At 36.7% G+C, this 15,866-nt stretch overlaps 1 protein-coding gene and 1 long non-coding RNA gene across 5 annotated transcripts in view; one reads left to right on the top strand and one right to left on the bottom strand.

Annotated features, from left to right (window-relative positions):
• Positions 1 to 15,866, bottom strand: part of LOC132143395 (receptor tyrosine-protein kinase erbB-4-like) — a 157,639-nt gene that overhangs the window by 100,934 nt on the left and 40,839 nt on the right. The gene's annotated exons all lie outside the window — the stretch shown is intronic.
• On the top strand, positions 1,869 to 6,240 carry LOC132142990 (uncharacterized). Of its 3 annotated transcripts, XR_009434147.1 has the most exons (4): positions 1,869 to 2,185; positions 2,966 to 3,132; positions 5,229 to 5,613; positions 5,726 to 6,240. It is a non-coding gene; the product is annotated as an uncharacterized LOC132142990 (long non-coding RNA). The 3 variants fall into 3 exon arrangements; XR_009434145.1 differs by lacking the exon at positions 1,869 to 2,185 and having other exon boundaries at positions 2,466 to 3,132; positions 5,726 to 6,237; XR_009434146.1 differs by lacking the exon at positions 1,869 to 2,185 and having other exon boundaries at positions 2,468 to 3,128; positions 5,381 to 5,613; positions 5,726 to 6,229.

Genomic DNA, 15,866 nt, shown 5'->3' with positions numbered 1-15,866 from the left:
TTTTTACGGCCCATAAAATTTGTACATCGGCGGCCCATTCGTTTTGTTTTGTTTTGCTTAATTGGCGGCGCTGGGTTTGTGCCGGTGTAATGCATTGGTCAAAGTCAGTGTTAGTTTTTTTTTCTGACAGACCAGCCCATGAAACACGTAGATCAGCGGCCCATTGGCTCTTTTCTTGATTGACACTGGGCTGGCCCATTCACAACTTTAAACGAGTGAGCGAGTGGCAGCAGTGGCAGTGTGTATCTGTGAAAAAAGATGGAGAAGAAATGCAAGGAATGTGCAGATAAATAGCGTGAAAAAATAGAACCAGGCCCTTAAAGCAGACACTGTAAACTGTGTCAAAATATATGTTTTCTGACCTTCATCAGCTCCTGTGGCAGATGATGATAGTGAGGTCGGAGGATCAGGAGAGAGATGGGAAAGTGTAGAGCCTGCGGTAAGCATAACTACTTTCAAAACACTTAGGCCATGTCATGAGTGTAGATTGTTTCCACATCTGCATAGTTGACGATTACCGCAATTCACTAGAAATTTAATAAGAGGCGTTTGTAAACCATGTTTTCCGCCAAAATAAAAGCTTGTTGCAGTTTGCGTCAAAATCAAAGATCATTTGCTTATCTCTTTCAAGTATAGAAATTGGTACAACTAATTAAGAAAGTTTCCTTTATTTTTTTGTGCATTTGTTTTACAAAATATGGCTATTACTGTCATTGGATTAATATTATAACTATTATTATGTATAGGTGTAATGTAAATAGACACTGTAACTAAAAGAGGTTTGAATTTTTCTTTGTTTAATTTGCACACTGAATATGGGTTGGAGCTTTTAATTTTGAACTCTCAAAGTGCACCAGTTTAATGACTTTAACATTAAAATGCACAAAATTTTCTCACGGGGGGGGGGGGGGGGGCATGCCCCCGAACTCCCCTAGAAGGACAGAGGACACACCACCATAGTTTTAACAAAAATCCTGTAAGAAACACTAGTATTGCTATGCCAGAGCCACTTATAGCTTGTTTTAGGATTCACCGCTGTGGAGTATAGTTCAACTGTATTTATAAATATAAAATTTTGACTTATTTCATCTGTTAACTCTCACTCGTTCCTATACTCACTCATTACATGGCATTAGTGGTTTTAATGAATAGGAGTTGGTATGCATATAATTAAGGGCGTGCAAAGATGGGTGGTGTTTATGATCATATAGTGGGCCGGTCTGGGCAAAAATGCCCGGGCCGATTTTTTTGTCCCAGTCCAGCCCTGGGGAGGAATGACATGGAAAAACAAACACAATCTCAGTGCAGCTGGCATCTTCATCCAAAAGAATAAATAAATAAATAAAACCTTACCAAACCATCATGTGCAGCACTGTGAATTATAGGTAAATATTGTATCTATCATTTAAGCTCAAATCTAAGGTCAAATTAAATCCAGACATTATTTCAAATATTATAGATAAGATGAAATAAAAAAAACATGAATAAATAAATAAATAAATGTGATGAATAAATGTAATAAATATTAAATTTATCTTACAAAGAATGTCAGGTATAGTTCCCACACACTCAAAGTAATATATTAAAAAAAAAAAGTAAAAATAATTCATAAACGATAAAAGATTTCAAAGTAAGGCATCAAAATAAAAACAGAATAATTGAAGGTGGGAAAAAGGAGAAAATAAAACGTTCTGATAGCTGTACTATATTAGCAATATGACATGTACAATATTAAGTATTTACATTGACAGTATTCAAATGTATAATAATCAAGGTTCCCATTTAACATGTTTAATTTGATTGATTAATTATAAAACTAGATAGATAGATGGTATACCATACATTCAGTGTGTAAGACTGTATCAAACAACACAAGACCTTAACTGTAAAAAATTACTGATGCAAAAAGTTGTACAAATGAGGAAATACATGTTGGCTCAACATAATGGTTGTGTCAAAAAAGAAAAATATGTTTGGTCAATGATTGCATGATTTCCATGATTATACCACAAAATGTTCATCAAGAGAAAATAAATAATTGTGTTGAGAGAACTTTTAACGTTGCACAAAAATATTATGTTGGCCGAGCAAGAGGTAACAGCGTCAATCGTCTGAGCATGCGCAAAGGAATTCTAGCAGGCGGCAGGTTGGAATTTCCCCCACCACGAGTCACGATATTGCAGTGGTGAGTGCTTTGTGCTACGAGGTAATGAGCAAATTTAGGTTAAGAATATATCTATTGTCTATCAACAAAGTTTGAAATAGCTTTATTGTGAGTACCTACAGTGATTAGCAGTGCTGGAAAATAACATGTTTAACTCATAAAGCTTAGCATTCCTTTCCAACTGGCATGTGATTTAAAGTCTAAGCAAGTCTAAGCAAGCTTTAAGCATGACATGTTCCCATTTAACATTTTTAATGGTCAATATTTTCAAATTCCATTTGCAGTTTGGCTTATGATATGTATGATAATTGACTGTAACAGACAGCTAGTCTTGACAACTTGCGCTTTTGCTATTACAGAGTGACTGATAATTTAGGCTAACGTTAGTTCTAACAGTTAGCTGGCATTCAAAGCACATGTGCCTTCGAGTTAGCAGCTAGTACTTTGCAGAAAGCCTCCTTTTGCAAGAGTGAAATAACATTTCAGTCCGATAAAAATAAAGAAATAAATAAAAAGTTGTGCTAACACGAAAACGAATAGCTGCTAATGTTACCAGAATTGTAAGCTGTTTAACGTTATCAGTTTGCCAACGGTTACATGTTTCCGTTTAATATTTTTAATGGTCAATATTTTCAAATTCCATTTGCACTTTGGCTTATGATATATATGATAATTGACTGTAACAGACAGTTAGTCTTGACTACTTGTGCTTTTGCTATCACAGAGTGACTGATAATTTAGGCTAGGAAATAATTTGCTTTGCTTTTAATTGTTTGCTTCTGAATCTTTCATTACTCACAGGTTTGTGCTGAATTCTTCCGCATCTACCATATTGACCTGAAGTCAACCATTCCTGACATCGCTGGACAATCACACCCAGGGGTTGCTAAAGATGTACAGAGCCAAAGCAAGACAGGGAAGGTGGAACAACTTGGATGAACTTCTGGAACAACTTGATGCCCAGGTATGTTCATTTCTTTTAATCATTTCTTTGTATAAAATATAACAGTGTTAAACAGTGTAACATAATTTACTGATACCTGTTTAAGAGAAGAAACTAAAACTTAACTGCAAAACTCAACATTTTAATTTCATGTTGAGTTGATACTTTGTCTTGTGACATTTATCCATTGCTCATTATGTGAGCAATAGAATTACATTATATGATCAGAATTTGTCAAAAAGGTTCAATGTATACTTGATGTTGATGATCTACAATACATGTATGTGACGAGTGGGGCGGGGCCGAGGGACATGGGAGCGAGGCCGGGGGAGTGATTGGAGATGAACTACACCTGTTCGTCCCACCGGTCTCGAGGCCCACGGAGGAGATGGAAGGATATAAAACTGGAGCGACGACAGTGAAGGACGAGAGAGGACCAGGCCTGGGCTTTTAGTTGTGTTTTGGTTTTTATTTTATGCGCACCAGTCGTCCGTGAGGGGCTGGTGCGCTGTTTTGTGTTTATTTTGTTATTAAAATGTTTTTGATTGTCCGCCGGTTCCCGCCTCCTTCTTCCGGATGAATACAAAGGTTTTTTTATCGTTACAGTGGTGCCGAAGCCCGGGAGAAGGAGGGACGCGCTGCTGAAGATCCCTCGCCGCTGTGGTGAATCCGCGGTGCCAACGAGCTGGCGAGGAGTGTGCCGCCATGGACGCTCGAGGCGGTGGGCTGGAGCGAGTTGCCGGGGACGGGCGAGCTCGCTACCGGCCGCCCACGATGTGGAGAGACGGCTGCCGTCCGTGAGGGAGCGGAGGAGTCGGCGCCGTTCGCCAGGTGGCCGGAGCCTGCTGCCATCCGCCGGAACGGGGAGGAGCAGGGAACGGGGGACTCCTGCCGGCTGCCCAAAACCGGAGGAGCTGTCGCCGTCCACCGGGCGGCGGAGGAGTGTCGTGCCGTCCGCCGAGGGCCGTCCAGTGCCACCGCCAGGCACCGCGGAGGAGATCACCCAGCTGGTGGAGGGCCGAGCAGCGGTGCGTCTGGGAACCGGAATTTTTTTTTTTTTTCCCTCTCTCCCCTCTCTCGTCTCTGTCGCTCCTCCTTCCATCTCCTTTTCTCTCGCCTCGCCTGTCCTACCCCCAGGTTCCAGCAGGTCCCCGTGAGCGGCCCCCCCCGGGGGGGGGGGGGGGGGGAGTAGAGCGCAGTCTCGGGAGTACCCCCCGGCCTGCGAGGGGCGATGGGGGTATGTGACGAGTGGGGCGGGGCCGAGGGACATGGGAGCGAGGCCGGGGGAGTGATTGGAGATGAACTACACCTGTTCGTCCCACCGGTCTCGAGGCCCATGGAGGAGATGGAAGGATATAAAACTGGAGCGACGACAGTGAAGGACGAGAGAGGACCAGGCCTGGGCTTTTAGTTGTGTTTTGGTTTTTATTTTATGCGCACCAGTCGTCCGTGAGGGGCTGGTGCGCTGTTTTGTGTTTATTTTGTTATTAAAATGTTTTTGATTGTCCGCCGGTTCCCGCCTCCTTCTTCCGGATGAATACAAAGGTTTTTTTATCGTTACAATGTACAAATCCCACAAATACATAATATAATGTATGCCATAAATGGCATTCGGAGATGATGGATTATTTTTTGCTTGTGGGATGTCACACGTATTGTTTAAGTTATCTTATTTACATGGAGTGTACATGGAACCTCAGTGAGATTTTGATTATGGTGCTATTTTATTGTTTCAATTGGTATGGATAACAAAATGGGCAAAGCAGTCAACTTCCCTGATTGGGATCAACATGTATGCATTAGAGAGAAATATTTTGGTGTAGTATTAAGCTGTTTTTCTCCTATCATATAGCTCCGTTTGATCAGCACCTACATACTGTGCAAAATTGACTCATTTCACCATTGGTTAATCTTGACCAGCCTCATGAAAGTCACCTGACATGCTTTTGGTCAATATGACTGAACAAAAAACAGCCAACGAGCGCACAGTATGTTTGATATCTATTTTAGGACTGTTAGAATACCACTCTCCGTATCTAACCTAAGTAGACTCTGGGAATGTTATTCCAACAGTCTTAAAGGGATACCCCACTGACATTCTTCTAAATATCTTCCTTTCAGCAGAAATTCATACAGGTTTGAAACAACATGAGGGTGAGTATATGATGACAGAACTTTCATTTTTCGGTGGAGTATCTCTTTAAGGGCTCTGTAGACTTGCTGCACTTGTTAGCTGATTATCCCCCGCAGATTGTAATCTTAATGTATTTCAGGTAACTATTTCGTGAAGTTGGTTGAAATGATGCCCAATGGTGAAAAGAGTAGGTGATCCTAAACTGTTGGTAGAGTATATGTGTAACCTCTTTGTTAATTAAGTGACTTAATAATGTCTTATTGATGGTCTTTTTGGCATACCACAGATCTAACTACTTATAGAAGGTCTGTTGTTCTTCGTGGTCTTCCCCTGTACTTGAGAGAGCCAGCTTCAATTTCAAAGACTATTAAGGTAATTAATTTGAATATCTTTATTATGGTATTACTGTTTGTGATGCAGTAGTGATTGCATAAGACATTATGCTTTCAGTCTGACACTAAAAGTCATTTATTGTGTTTCACAGGATACTGAGGCACTGGGGCCACACACACAGGCCATGAAAATGGGATTCCTGGAAGTGACTGACAGTTCTACCAACTCAGGACCATATCCCACAGTGGTCAATGTGGCTGTAGTACTGGAGGAGGAAGTTGTCATGGACAATCTGGGAGACTTCACAAATGCCCTCATGATGCTTGTTTCGGCACTGGTTGAATACTTGTGTAATATTTTACTTGAGCCTAACAGGCAAGTTCATATGTTTTTAAATAAATACATAAAATGTTCTTTATCAAAGCATAGTGTGTAATTTATTTGAAATAATGAAAAATAGACTATTTTGACCAACATTAAATATTTAATACAACATTTTATTCAATTTGAGTCTGCTTGTTGGCCCAACAAGCTATGTTTAATCAACAGAAAATATTTAATTGACACAACATTCTATTTCAAGTTCAGTCTACATGCAGGGGTAGTCAGCACAACACAAAAAAGTTGGTTTCCGCAACTTAAATTGCGCCAACTAAAAATTTTAGGTGCAACGGGTCACTAGAAATTTTTATGTTGGAGAGGCATATATTTTTTTACAGTGTTGTTTTTTTTAGCCTGGTCTGACAAGAGTTTGATTTACAGATGAAATACCTTATTTGAAGCCACAGAGACATTTCTCTAGTGATGTTAAATGAAGTCACATTATTATAGACTGCTGACTAAAGGAAGAGTCTCCAGAGCATTAGCTTTTAAGACATCAGCTGTAGGGCTGAAGACGAGGTGGCCCTGATACACTTGTGCCTGTGGTTTACAAAAAGAGCTCAGTTATTTTTTTCATTATCTGACTGGCCTCCCCACAGGCACAAACACAGGGGGAAATAAAAATATATAAACACCCACTCCAATCATATCCAACTCAGTGACACTGGCACTGCGTAACATAAAATACCTTCCAGCACTTAAACACTAAAAGCTTCTTTCTGAAGATTTCTTGAGATTTGCAGCAGATTGTGTTTTAATTGTTCATGGTGTAATGTTACAGATCCATTGCTAAAACTGTAAAACTAAAATCATTTGAGAGGAAAGCCTTTTGAGATCACTAACTTTGTTCAACTTTGATTTCTAAAATTGAATGATTAAACAAAATATATCATTATAACTACTCAATGAAGGCTAATTTGTACTTTTTTTAAGTCAGGAATAAACAGAGGTTTAAAATACTTCACAATTTAAACATAAAGATGCTGCCTGTATGATCTCCAAGATTAATCAGGTTTCTTCAAACAAACCTCAAGAAAAAAAATCACCAGCTATAAATGTCATGTCACTAATTTCTCCACAGCTTCAGAAAGAATGATACCCTGACAACACTAATTAGCTGATGACACCACAAGAATTTCTAGTCCATAACCTTTCCTTAAAAATCGTGCTAAATTGTGCGCACGATTTAGCAAATCGAGCGAAAGCAAAAGCAAATCGAGGGAACGCAATAGTAATTGTGTCCACGTTTTAGTAAATTGAGGGAACGAATTAGTAAATTGTGCGCACAATTTATTTATTTTTTCCCATCATGTGCGGGGCTCTGTAAGGTACAAATCAAATTTCCCAAATCTTCACCCTCTCTGCTCCTCTCTGGTTGAATGAGCTGCAAAAGTATAGGGTAAAGTAAAAAATAAATAAATTAATACATTTAAAAAAATTACAAATAAATAGTTAAATACATAAAATAAAATATATGAGGTACAAATAAAATTTCCAAAAATTTCACCCTCTCTGGTTGAATGAGCTGCAAAAGTATAGGGTAAAGTAAAAAAATAAAATAAAATAAAATCACTGGTAAAGCATTTACTACAATCTTATGAAATATTTGATGTTGTATTTATATTTAGTTACAACTGTTACCAGCAGGGGATAATTTTCAAAGCTGAAGAGCAAAACTATGAGCTCTTTTTGCTGAATGAATTACTAGAGTTTGTGGTGAAACAAACTTGTGGTAGACAGAAGGCAGAAAGAAAATTAAAGATTGAAAATAAAATATGAAAATATAAGACTACATATATGTAGTTTGAAACTCTTTTATATGGCGGTAGCCTAGTTGCTGATGCATTCAGATGCATCATGGGTTAAACTTAAAAAAAAAATGCTGAATCAAGCCGAATCAAGCCTGTGCAAAATGTAAAAATGTTACACCCAGAAACAAATATTCTACACAAATACTAGCAATTTAATGAGATGGAATTATTTTCTACTGATACATGACAGTATGTTTTTTACAGAGCTTGCTGCAATGCATGCTGGAATTGTCTTAACCACCAAGGATCTGTTTGATTCCGACTTGCAATTTGGCCTAAACAAGGGATCTTGCTGTTTCAAACCGTCAGGAGTGTGCCTGTGACGCCTCGCTGTCTATGTAGGCAGCTCACTAGGTTTTGGATCAAAGCCATTGTGTGTGGCTGTAGTTGAGAGCTGATTTCCACAGCAATTCGCATTCTGGTATTCCAGTCTAAAAGTCAAGACAATGATGTAGAGGAGAATGTGTGCTATTTAATACACATGCGTTCAACAGCACCATCTACATCACAAGAGGAAAAAGCCAGCAATTATGAAGCCTAATGCACTTCTCCCCTTCAGAAGCTGAAGGAAGCTCACTTGATGTCCTGTTGACATTTACATGTAATATCACCACAGGTATTTCAAACAGATATGTGAAGATGAGGAGCTTTATATTATTAGGAACAGATGATTTTTTTTTTCCCTTTAGCGTCACCAATTCTAAACCATATTAACCTTAAGTACTTTTTTTGTATATAATCATTTATAAGTGATATATAATTGTTAATGAGGGCTAGAAGTGAAAAATGGTTTGTATTCAGATCTGTATAATTATTATGTTTCACATTTCAAAGGATCAAATGACATTTAGCATTAAACTTGACTGTGCTGTTTATAAATGAAGCCCTTAGGTGTTTCAGCTACTTTTTTTTTTTTAGCTTTCATTTTTTTGTGTTATTTACGATGTTTTGTTTTGACCTGGATTGGCCTGGATCATCTTACTCCAACAGTTCTCTGTAATTTTCTTCAGTTTGTCACATTCCATAAATTTCTTGAGCAGTTCATAGCAGGGAGGAGAACCAATGTCTCCGATGCCAGCAAATAAGCTTTTAATTTAAAGCAACCTCTTCCATTAACATTGTCAGCCAGTAAGAACTCTTCCGTTTCCATGCAGTTCAGATGATTTCATAATTAGTCGATTAATCCAGTGAGAGAGCGATGAGGTTACAGTGTTTCAGTCTGTAATTAATTCAGATCGGACTCTGGGGAAACAGAGGTCAGTTTTAAACACCTCTCCAGGGGAGAAGCCAGACGTGTTTGAGATGAATAGTTCTCCCGCGGTCAGTCACAGCATAAATATTGTGACTAAGGGCAGCAATCTGGCCGCTCTGATAGCTGGTGCTTAACCTAGACACCCTAAATAATGGAAAAGTGGATTAACTTTGTTTTGACTGAAATTAAATTGCTGGTCACACAAGCAGTCTCATGTAGGCTTAAGAAAACAGAACTATACCACAGATATCACTATGTTTTTTTATCTATCTATCTATCTATCTATCTATCTATCTATCTATCTGTCTGTCTGTCTTTACTTATTAAAAGAAAGAAAGAAAAACTCTCTTCTGAGTTTTTCAGTCAAATAGTTCTCTATATGTGCAGTAAAGAAAGATCTGAGAATCTGTCCTGTGCCACTGAAAATCGGAGCCAGACTCTCCTCATAACTGAGTTTACACAACAACGGTGTAGTCAAAAACTGAAATATTTTCCCCTTGCATTTTTTAAAAGCTTCACGTATAAACGACAACATTTTCTAAATGATTCACGTTTACACACATCTGCGAAAACAGACAAAAATGCTGTATTACATATGCCAGGCCAGTAGTTATGCTGTCACCTTGTTGGTACCTTAACATGGACACGTACCGCGCATTTCTACACACCTACATACTACAAAAAATAAATAAATAGATAAATAAAAATAAATAACGCACTACGCACACGCATAAAATCACTGTTTTTTTAAAGACTCAACTTGGGTGTTTACACGGAAACGATACCGGTGGCATTTTCAAAAACTTTCACTTAGAAACCCATTTCCAAATTTATGCAATTTCAGTCCTCAAAATGCCATTGTCATGTAAATGAACACACAAAATGCATAGAAAGTTTCCTGTTTTTGTCTGAAACCTTTGTCGTGGAAATGGCCCCAAAGAAAATGTTTCTGATGTAGCCGAACTAATGGGCAGCGCGAGTGCAAACTGCAGTAGTCTGAAAAAGTTTGGATATTTGACCTTCATCTTTAAGTTTCCCAAGAGTAATCAGCGATGCAATCGCACATTTCACAAGATCCACTTCAACTGTCACAAGCCGAGGGTGAATCTTAAGGCTTGCATACGTGCTTAAACTGAATACTGCATCACACGCCACACTCAAGGCCATCACCTGTCCAATTCAGACAGAAATGGCTCAGTCCACTACATTTTTATTAGCGGGTTCATATATATATATATATATATATATATATATATATATATATATATATATATATATATATGAACTGTTAACCTGTTAAAGTGGGAAAATAACGAAAAGAGAGTCCTCTCAAGTTGAGAGTCATTCACAGCCTGCGAGGATATGGGGCTTAAATAATTAATTTAGACCAAAACTTACTTATTCTAACGACTAAAATAATGAGATAATACAAATAACATGAGAAAATGTGAAACCTTTAATTGTTATATTTTGTTCATAGCTCAGACAAAATCATTATTGGCTCTCATGAAATTTGTCTTGTCTTTTATTTGAAATATACCTGATGAAAACCAAATCCCTACATAGCTGCTAGCACAGGTGCATTTAGCTTAATACTTAGCCAAGGGCTGAGTTTACCTCTGTTTCAATTTCCAACTGAAATCTAAACATATGATCATTAAAAACATCCCGAGGGGCCCAACTTGGAGCAGCTCTTAAAAATCCTATCATTTGTTTTGGGAGTTTTTTTGGATAATGTAAGACTTGACTTACTTTTTTCCCCCGATGGTTGTTTGCAACCTCTCACAAAAACAGACACACACAAATAAACAAATGACACACAAGGACAACATGACTTGCAGACCAAGACTAATTAACTCCCTTTCCCAAACAAATTACTGCTTAGGAATTGCTACATCTGGGATCTGGCTCGAAAGCATAAAGGGGACAACCACAGCGAAGAGTGATGCGACAGACTGCCAGGGAATTATGGATGCAAATGGGACTGATACACAGCTGCCAAGACGCACCCACAGAAATAGATGTGGCGTTCATGAGCCTAACCAACTGAGCTCAAGTCATGAGCCGGCCCGCATACACAGAAAGCACTTTTAGCCAATGATCGGAGATCATGCTCATTTTCTGGCATGTAAATGTTTGGCATTGTAACTTCCCAATAAGAATTTAAGTGGGAAGCATCACATTCATGCTAAAGTCAATATGAAAGATCTGTGACCCAATTCTGTGGTGTATTTCAGATTGAAATGCAAAAAAAGGAACAGTGGAAACTGATTTTATCATGTAAACATTGACATACTATTCCAGCTAGGGGGTTGGAGAAAAGTTTTTTCAAAAATTTATTTATTTGTTATTTCAGACAAAAAGGAAAGTTTTTTTTGTTGTTTTGTTTGTTTGTTTGTTTGTTTTTTAATCAAATTTGGCATACTAGAAGTTTACATGCTTAAATTACTAAAACTGTAAAATAAATAAAAAATCTATACAGAAATATGGTTTTAAATTTTTTTTTAATTATTTTATGTAATTAAAAAAACATTTATTTGAAATAACCAATTAACTGTCCATCAGTGTGGTTATTTATTTATCTATTTAGTTTTTTATCAATTGAAAATAAGTTTAAGCTGTAGTAATAAAATTACTAAAACTAAAATTTAAATTAAAAATAGATAGAAATATTAAAAGCTAATAAAATAACAATTATTATGATTTATTTATGTATTTATTTATATACAAATAGACTATCATAAACACTTATTTAGAATAACCAATTAAACTGTCCGCCAGTGATATTATTTTTAACTAAAACTAACTATTAAAAATAATTTTGGGTGATTGAATTAAAAATGTAATAACTTAAAAAAAATAATAGTAGTAATCTTAAAATTGTCAACTAAATAAGTTTGTTGAAGTACTACAATTACAACAAATTTATATTAGAAATAACACTAAAATAAAACTGTTGTGTGCAATAAATCAAACTGACATATCAAATAAATCCTAAAATTTAATTTGCTAAAATAAATTCAAAATCTTAAATGTTGCAATAATTATCTGCCGATTGTCATTCTAATATTCATAATGGAATCTTATAGAAGCAAATTTTAGATTCACAATGAGATAAAAATAGTAAAAATAAAGAACATTGTAACAAAAAGTAAAATAAAATACAATGAAACTGCAACTCGATGAAGCACATGTGCTAGCAGGTTAATTAAAGGCCTCATATAAAAAATGTGATTTGAGTAGATTAGGCCCCGAATGAACATGACCTTCAGCTATTTTCAGCTCAGTGTGCGTGTGCATTAAGAGCGAGGATATGAGAGCAAAAGCAGAGAGTGTTGTCTCACCAAGAAGCCAGACACATTTGCATATTAAAACACAATAGTGTCTGTGCATGCATAATGGTGCTAAGCAGATGGAGATGAGCTTGTGCACTTTGAGAGATTGTTTTTTTTTTTTTTTTTTTTTAAACAGTGAAAATGTCAGCTCATAATGAATAAACAGAGACAATTTTGCGAAACCATACGGAACAACACAGATCTAGATTTTGATCTTGGCTGCGATACTTTAACGCTGCTACACAATGGTCACGCACAAAATAACAACCTGTGCAAAGATGAAAACGGTTCAAACGCCCCTCCAGAGAAGCGCATTACAGGCTGTCTGCGGAGAATAATGCTAGGTTTATAGGATTAGCGTTGTGTGGTGAAAAATAGACTGCAGTTTGGCAAAGCTAACGCCTCGGTTTAACCTTGCTAGCTGTAGGAACACCCTTGAGACCTCATCATCCAGTTCAGCTTCACCAGCGAGGACGCGTTTCTGTCCTCCAAACAGCTCCCTTAGGGGCATCATCTGAGAACCTCTTCCCTCCTCCCAGAGGAGAGTGGACTAGCGCGATTACTAAGAAGAGCAGGAGAAATGCCCTCCAAGCATAATTACTGTGGATCTCAGTGGCGAGCCTTATCGCTGAATTAGTCGTAATTGTGAGAACTGAGATAAGCCAGAACTGTGGGGAAGACGAATAAAGGAAATGTGAGCCGAATTCTCCGTGTGCATAGCTAAGGGCTGTTATTAGCATAATGGACATGTTCAGTTGAGAACGAAGTGCAAGCTGGATGTTTTAAGAGTTCACTACTGGATATCTGTATTATGGGGTGACGCCATTCAGATGGAAAATGGTAGAAGAGCACTCGATAGTGTCTTGTTTTTTTTTTTCCTAAGAGTCATAAAGGAAGCTGTAGGGAGCGCTCGTCACTCTATTAAACGAGTGCACTATAAAAACACCTTAACAAAATAATGAAACTTTTTGTCTTTTAAAATATTCCCTTGGGGAAAAAATGTCTTATTAAATTGCACTAAACTTGTTATAATGGCTGTCATTACCAATCAAGAGTCAACAAAAAGCCTCTGCTTTTTGTGCAAAACAATACAAATAAAATTACATTTTAAATTCAGGAACAGAAAAAAAGTCAAGCACACAGTAATACATGGTTTGAGAAACTTTTATCAATTTTTTTTTCTTAAAAACTTTTATTCAACAATTTCATCAAAAGATTTTTTAAATGTTATTATTTTTTTAAATAATAATATTATTTTTTTTTTTTAATTATTATTATTAATCACTTTACTTTCAGTAAACACTGATTCTCAAGCTAAACCTTGTTTCCACCATGAAAAAAGGGTTTTTTTTGCAATATTTTCTCTCACAATTCTTTTTTTCACAAAGAAACTTGTGAATTACGATATATAAGTCTGATTTGCAAAATATTAAGTCGAGATTAGAAGTGGCAATTACCTTTCCTATTTCACACAGGGAAAAAAGAAATCTGAATTGTGAATTCTGAGATGAAAAACTTGGCATTAAAAGGAGTTTATGTGATGCATTTTTTTCCCCCATCAGAATTGCGAGAAAATAAAATTACATTTATTTATGTATTTATTTATTTCCTTAACCTAGTTGTTCAAAATTTTGCTTGATGAGCTCATCAACAGAGATTTTTTTTTTATTTGTTATTGTTTATTTCAGAATGTAATGTGACAGTTCACTATTATTTTGAGGTAAATAAGTAGTAAAACAGTGGGGAATTAAAATCATAACAGATACATTATATAATCATAGTTTATATGCAACCATATTTGCATTTTATTATAGGACATATTTTAATATTTATTTTAAATTAAACCACTATGACTATAGCTAAATACAAACAGTAACTATTATGTGATTTATTTTTTTTAACAAAATAAGTTTAGAATCATAAGGAAAATGTATTTAATATAAATGTGTATGTAAAAGAAAAAAATTGTTTAGTGCAATCCATCAAATGTTGTTGAAAAAAAATACTGCTTCCTGGAATGACTGTATTGAAAGGAACTTGCAGTCTACTGTAAGCTGTAAGGCACCTTAGTGTACTCAGTAGTATATACATGGCACTGCAAGTGTGGGAGTTTAGCGCGAGCATGCTGGGGAAAGTGCCCTTGGGATGTATGTGTGTGTGTGTGTGTGTGTGTGTGTGTGTGTGTGTGTGTGTGTGTGTGTGTGTGTGTCCTCAGGCCCTCACAATGGGCTTCAGTCTGCAGGGGCTCGCCAGGTGAACTGATGAAAATGTTTGATGTCAGCTCTGAGTCGCTGTGATTAACACAGTCAGGGTTTCCGTATCTGAAAAGTGCAGCGATTATACTTCAAACACAAACCCACGCAGAAATCTATAAGAAAATACAGGTGTTCATGGATCTGTAAACCATGTTTGCACACACTGCTGTTACACACAACACTCCCAGATCTATTGCTGCTTACCTAGACTAATGATAGTTATTAACTTCGTATTCCCTGCTAAACAGACTTTATATGTGACCCTGATATCATATCACATTTCAGGATTTTACTCCTCTAAACAAGGATATAAAACAGTGGTTTGCAGATCGTTTTCCAAAGAAACTGGTAATGGATCTCGCAGAATGGTTTGCATTTAAACTGACAACACACTATGCATAAATGACCAAAACAAGCAGATTTTAAAATTGACAACTTTGTTTAGTCTTGTGGTTTTGAGGGCATATTCTTCAGCAACTTAACGTTCATGTAGAATTAAAAAAAAAAAATGCATGTGAAATAATCAAGCCCCTTGACCCATATGTAGCAATGCTTGAAATTACTTTTTTTTATTGAAAACAAAACAAACATTATAATGACTTTTTCATGTCTACTGAAAAATCTGACAATGTCTTAAAGTCTTTATATACAATTCACTGTATGCAGTGAAAATTTAGTAAACGATCAGCATATTATGCAATTGATTAAAACTGAAATTCAACTGACAATGCTATTGAATATATAATGAACAAAATTTTACTGATTCAAAACTAATACAGGTTAATAGGCTGGTGTAAACCAGGCCAACAAAAAATATGTTCTGAGAATGTTTTGCGAAGATTCCCAATAAGCTATGAAAATGTTATATTTTAATGTTCTCAGAAAATATTTTGAGAACTCCAAATAAATTAGAACAGGAAGAATGACTGTTCATAACATTAGATAGAACAATAACCAAACCAGAACATTCCCTGTTAGCTGCAAACACAAATTTCACACCACACAACCATTTTTTTTTTTTTGGTGGAAACGTGTGGAAGGGGGCCAGAATGCTCCTCAGCTCTGATACCATGACAGTGGGGAAAGTGCGTGTGATCTGTTTTACCCGTGCATTGCATCTAAAGTGCTTAAGATGGAATACAAATGGTAGATGCGGTAAACCATGTGAAAAATCATCTGGGCTATGCAGAGGCTCATTTACAGTTGGCTTGCTCTCCATTTGCTTGAATTTTGAGCAGTGAGCATACACAGAAACAAG

This window comes from Carassius carassius, chromosome 7 (genome assembly GCF_963082965.1).
Source record: "Carassius carassius chromosome 7, fCarCar2.1, whole genome shotgun sequence".
Taxonomy (NCBI): domain Eukaryota; kingdom Metazoa; phylum Chordata; class Actinopteri; order Cypriniformes; family Cyprinidae; genus Carassius; species Carassius carassius.
Note: the sequence above shows the minus strand (reverse complement) of the source record. Positions and strands in the feature narration are given on the sequence as shown.